A 4,891-nucleotide genomic window follows, 5' to 3' on the forward strand; every position below is an offset into this window, starting at 1 on the left:
TCCAGTACTGAGACCCTCACACACAGCTCTGCCAATGCACCTCACTCCTGCCCTGCAGCACCCCCTTGTATTCCAGTACTGAGACCCTCACACACAGCTCTGCCAATGCACCTCACTCCTGCCCTGCAGCACCCCCTGCTATTCCAGTACTGAGACCCTCACACACAGCTCTGCCCGTGCACCTCACTCCTGCCCTGCAGCACCCCCTGCTATTCTAGAACTGAGGCAAGCACTTCCTCTCCTGGGCACACTTGCAGGTTTACCATTACTAGAAAAAAAAAAAAATAACAGGGAAGGAGAATTTTGAGGAATGGAAGGTGGGGGGAGTGGGAGAGCTTTTTCAGTGGATTTTGCCTTTCGTCAGCTGCTGACGGTGTCTACCACGTCCGCAGGACTCAGCAGAAAAGCAGCCGGGAGTCCTGCCCATGCTGACTCCACAAGTTCCTGCTCCACCGACCCAGGGAGACAGACATCGGAAAAACCAAGCTGCTGGCCCGGAGCCAGCGAAGGCAAAGAAGGCGGCTGGGAGAGGGAGAGAGACCCACGGAGAGAGAGGAAGGGAGAGAGAGTGCAGCTCTAGAACAGCACAGACGGGGTTTGTCAGAGGAAAACGCTGAGAGGAGGGTAAACTGTTCTCATCGGGCTGGGGAGTGGAAGGAGGAAGGCCGGGGGTGGGGGAGGGGGAACTGGGCCTGCAGAAACTGGAAATGGCTCTGGTACCTCGCCAGCCTGAAGGGGGGGCATAGACGCTGAAGGGGGAGAGGAGCAGAGCTGTAGGCAGGCAGTTTGGCACCTGAGGCCAAGTGAGGATGTGCCCCCCCTCTATCTCCACCAGCACCAGGCCCCCCCCCCTTCCCATCCCCCTCCCTCTGTTACCCCCCTGGCTGAGTTAATGCACTCGTTTATCATTTTCCTATCTAGCGCGGTGGCTCCCACTGAGCCGCTCTCCCTCCCCCAGCTGTGGTGCTGGGGCCCCTTTCTTCTTGGGCGACAGTGGTGATGGGGCCCTTTGTTCATTGGCAGCAGCAGCGGGGCCCTCTCGGGCGACTCTCTCTTTGTTGGGGGCAGCAGAGACGCCTAAGGTCATGGCCATGTCGGCCAATATGAGCGATGGCATTGCAGAGGAGTCCCCAGGACTGGGAGTGTCGGGAGGGGAAATGTCTCTCTGGTACCAGCAGGAGGCGCTCTCACCAGGCTGGCACAGGGGGAGAGGAGTCCCCAGGACTGGGAGTGTCGGGAGGGGAAATGTCTCTCTGGTACCAGCAGGAGGCGCTCTCACCAGGCTGGCACAGGGGGAGAGGGGTCCCCAGGACTGGGAGTGTCAGGAGGGGAAATGTCTCTCTGGTACCAGCAGGAGGCGCTCTCACCAGGCTGGCACAGGGGGAGAGGAGTCCCCAGGACTGGGAGTGGAAATGACTCTCTGGTACCAGCAGGAGGCGCTCTCACCAGGCTGGCACAGGGGGAGAGGAGTCCCCAGGAATGGGAGTGTCAGGAGGGGAAATGTCTCTCTGGTACCAGCAGGAGGCGCTCTCACCAGGCTGGCATAGGGGGAGAGGAGTCCCCAGGACTGGGAGTGTCGGGAGGGGAAATGTCTCTCTGGTATCAGCAGGAGGCGCTCTGGCCAGGCTGGCACAGGGGGAGAGGAGTCCCCAGGACTGGGAGTGTCAGGAGGGGAAATGTCTCTCTGGTACCAGCAGGAGGCGCTCTCACCAGGCTGGCACAGGGGGAGAGGAGTCCCCAGGACTGGGAGTGTCGGGAGTGGAAATGTCTCTCTGGTACCAGCAGGAGGTGCTCTCACCAGGCTGGCACAGGGGGAGAGGAGTCCCCAGGACTGGGAGTGGAAATGTCTCTCTGGTACCAGCAGGAGGCGCTCTCACCAGGCTGGCACAGGGGGAGAGGAGTCCCCAGGAATGGGAGTGGAAATGTCTCTCTGGTACCAGCAGGAGGCGCTCTCACCAGGTCGGCACAGAGGGCGAGGAGTCCTCAGGAGCGGGAGTGGAAATGTCTCTCTGGTATCAGCAGGAGGTGCTCTGGCCAGGCTGGCACAGGACTGGGAGTGGAAATGTCTCTCTGGTACCAGCAGGAGGTGCTCTCACCAGGCTGGCACAGGACTGGGAGTGGAAATGTCTCTCTGGTACCAGCAGGAGGTGCTCTGGCCAGGCTGGCACAGGACTGGGAGTGGAAATGACTCTCTGGTACCAGCAGGAGGTGCTCTGGCCAGGCTGGCACAGGACTGGGAGTGGAAATGTCTCTCTGGTACCAGCAGGAGGTGCTCTGGCCAGGCTGGCACAGGACTGGGAGTGGAAATGACTCTCTGGTACCAGCAGGAGGTGCTCTGGCCAGGCTGGCACAGGACTGGGAGTGGAAATGTCTCTCTGGTACCAGCAGGAGGTGCTCTGGCCAGGCTGGCACAGGACTGGGAGTGGAAATGTCTCTCTGGTACCAGCAGGAGGTGCTCTCACCAGGCTGGCACAGGACTGGGAGTGGAAATGTCTCTCTGGTACCAGCAGGAGGTGCTCTCACCAGGCTGGCACAGGACTGGGAGTGGAAATGTCTCTCTGGTACCAGCAGGAGGTGCTCTGGCCAGGCGGGCACAGGACTGGGAGTGGAAATGTCTCTCTGGTACCAGCAGGAGATGCTCTGGCCAGGCTGGCACAGGACTGGGAGTGGAAATGTCTCTCTGGTACCAGCAGGAGATGCTCTGGCCAGGCTGGCACAGGACTGGGAGTGGAATTATCTCTCTGGTACCAGCAGGAGGCTGGCACTAGGGTTAGATTTAAGATTTTTATGCCCATGTGCAGGAGTACTGAGGGTGCATTTAGTGAATGGAAAACAAGAGGTGAATTTAGGTGACCCGCTTGTTTGTACAGCCTAATTCGCTGTGGGCGTTAAGTTTTGTAAACTTGTTTTTTCGTAATGAAGCAATTTTTCAGCTCTAGAAGTTCCTGACTCGCTGCGATCCCATGTCCTGCTCTGCTGGATTTGCAGCCCACATCTGGACCTGATTACGGGGGGAGGGTAGAGCCGGGGACTGGGGCTGGAGACTTGTGTCTTTTCATTCTGTGGTTTCCCAGGACTTGGGATGGTGCCCACGGCTCTCGTCACAGATACATTTTCTTGTGGGTCATGTTATTATTATTATTTATTTTTTTTTAAGTGCTTGGAATGGTTTTTACCAGTCACAAGACTTCTCCGATAGGGGCTTACAGCGGCCAAACTGTGCAAAAGAAAAAAGGCGGAGGAAGAGACAAAGAAAAGGAAGAAAGCAAACTCCTGGAAGCTTAGGGAGGGGGCAGATTTCTCTCTTTCTACCCTTGCTGAGTACTAGGGGTGAGTGGGGGGGGAGGGGGAGGGAAACATCTGCAGCCTCCTGGAAATAAGAGCAGGGCCAAACATGGGACTCCCCAGCTCACGCCCACCCTCATCCCCTCCCCTCTCCCCATGGTGACCCTGGGCTTCTCGGGTAGCGACCAAGCCAATGCCAGCGGGGGGGCGGCGAGGGAGGGGACCCTCTCCCCCCCCCCCCCCCACTGCATGCTGGGACTTGCAGGTCCACTTTGCAGTCCGAACCACAGGTTCAGTAAAGCAAGGGAAAGGGGCAGGTGAGGACCCTCGCAGCATTAAAACCACAGGAATGGAGACGGTGACGGCAGGCGAGGAGCCAGGAGGCCCATCCAGCCTGCCCCAGTGCCGGGGGCCCTGGTCGATCTCTGGCTTTCAGTCCTCCTCTTGGAGACCAAGGATCCTCCGAGCGTTTCCCAGGTGTCCTTGAGTCCTGTTGGCCACCACCTCCACTGGGAGGCTGCTCCATGCCCCCATGAACATCAGCCCCAAGTATGGAAGTGTAGGAGAAGCGAAGGAGGGGAAAGGACTTTGATGTCGTCATTCGGCGGATGCTTCAGATCAAAGACTTCCAGGTCCACCTAGGCCATCCCATCCTCCCAACGTATCCCCTCGCTTTCCCACAACTGATGAGGATACTCTCCGCTCATCCCGGACATTGAAGATTGGGGGTTTTCTTTGTCTCCTCGTGACCTTCCACCCTTCATAGAGTCCCCAGGCAGCCCCGTGCCGTCAGGGACAGACTAGCCTGATCCTGGTTTTCGTGGAGACGTGGGCGGGGAACTACCAGTCCTACAGATGCAGTAAGAGCACCTCCAGGCTACCCTTGATCACCTCGACACCTCTGGTGAACCTAACCTACGAAGTGATCAGGTTGTGCATATCCTTCCTTGTTTGCATGTTCTGTATAAATGCACGCGGGCAATGGGAGGGAATATTCCAGAGCTGGGAGATTTTCCGCTTAACTCATCCCCGGTGACCGTGACTCAGCCGTGTCGTGTCAGGAGCTCATCGAGGCTTCTTGAACCCGGAATCCATTTCGGGGGGGGGAAACGGACGACAACACAGAATGCCAGCCTTGGATCTCCTCCTCCAAGCCACTTCAGCCATCCGAGAGGGGGGCATAGACAGCCAGTTCCCAGGGCCAGCACCCGGTTTCTTCCTCCCTCCATTTCTACCCCTCTCTTTTGTTTTCCCTTTCCCCCTCCCTTCCTCCTTTCTTCCATTTTCCCCTTTCCTCTCTTCCTTTTCTTCCACCCACCTCTCCCCCAGACTGCCCTGCCCCTCTCTCTCTCCTGCCACTTCTACCTTTATCCTTTTCTCCCTTCCCCCTCTTATCTTGACTTCGTTTCCTTCTCTCCCTTCCTTTCTTTCCATCCGTGTCCCCCTTCCCTCCTTCCACCTTGGTGAAGCAGACAGAGACAAAAAAAAAAAGGCAGAGAAGGAGGAAGGGTAAGACCATCTGAAGGAAGGAGAAAGACACCAGACAATGGAAGAATAAAATCCATCCACCGAAAGAATTCAAGAATAAATTCTCAGGAAAAATGGG

This window comes from Rhinatrema bivittatum, chromosome 16 (genome assembly GCF_901001135.1).
Source record: "Rhinatrema bivittatum chromosome 16, aRhiBiv1.1, whole genome shotgun sequence".
In the NCBI taxonomy this organism is placed as follows: domain Eukaryota; kingdom Metazoa; phylum Chordata; class Amphibia; order Gymnophiona; family Rhinatrematidae; genus Rhinatrema; species Rhinatrema bivittatum.